Source organism: Sinocyclocheilus rhinocerous, unplaced genomic scaffold (genome assembly GCF_001515625.1).
Source record: "Sinocyclocheilus rhinocerous isolate Xijiao unplaced genomic scaffold, SAMN03320098_v1.1 scaffold21394, whole genome shotgun sequence".
Lineage (NCBI taxonomy): Eukaryota > Metazoa > Chordata > Actinopteri > Cypriniformes > Cyprinidae > Sinocyclocheilus > Sinocyclocheilus rhinocerous.
This window is the reverse complement of record NW_015623259.1, coordinates 1-872: the sequence shown is the minus strand read 5'-3', so window position 1 is coordinate 872 and position 872 is coordinate 1. Positions and strand designations below refer to the sequence as shown.

Sequence of the window (872 nt, the reverse complement as noted above, 5' to 3'; positions counted from 1 at the left end):
GTGTGCAGTTGTGGCCAAAAGAGCTAATTTGGTAGAGCGTTAGACTGAAAATCTAAAGCTCCCTGGTTAGATCCCGAGTTTCGGCAGATGCAACCAGTCTTTTCCTATTGTTCGAGGGGGCAACCAATCACTCACTAATCACTGGGGGGTTTCGGCAGATGCCACCAGTCTTTTCCTATTGTTCGAGGGGGCCAGTAACCAATCACTAATCACTGGGTTCCAGCCCCTCTGTCTAACTGCTTCCCCACAGTCAGAGCTCTATCTGCCTCCCAGTCGGCCACCAACGAAGCCGTGTTGGTTCAATGGTGTAATGGTTAGCACTCTGGGCTTTGAATCCAGCGATCCGAGTTCAAATCTTGGTGGAACCTGTGTGCTTTCTTGCTGCAGGAAAAGAAAAAAAGAAAAACTTTGGTGGTGGTGCTGTTGGCGAGCCTGTAAGTGATTTAGTCTTTGTGGCCCTGTGAGCAAAGGCTGCTCCTGCAAAGGTTCCATGTTGTAATGGTTAGCGCTTTGGACTCTGATCAATGGAACAAAGTGCCACATGCAAAGTATGCAGTGAGGAAGATGAAGGTTACATGTGATTTTATACTGTAGAGCATTGAAGGATTTTAATGAAAAATGTAATACTATTATTGTAAACCTGGGAGGGGAGCAAAATGGAGAAGTTACAGAGTGGAATAAGATCATTATGATAGGGTGGGAAAAGAAACAAAAAGGTGATCAATCTGTTTGTAATGCTAATGAAAAAAGCCATCTGGGAAAGAAGAGTGATTGCAAAACCAAACAAAATTATACTTGATGTGTGCTGTTTGTTTAAAAGGCATTGTGAAATGTATATAGAATGTTTGAATAGTTATTTTAAACAGGAACAA

The 872-nt window shown here is 42.8% G+C and overlaps 1 non-coding gene across 1 annotated transcript; it reads left to right on the top strand.

Moving 5' to 3' along the window:
• Positions 1-296: 296 nt before the first annotated feature.
• On the top strand, positions 297-368 carry trnaq-uug (transfer RNA glutamine (anticodon UUG)). Its single transcript has one exon. It is a non-coding gene; the product is annotated as a tRNA-Gln (tRNA).
• Positions 369-872: the final 504 nt, after the last annotated feature.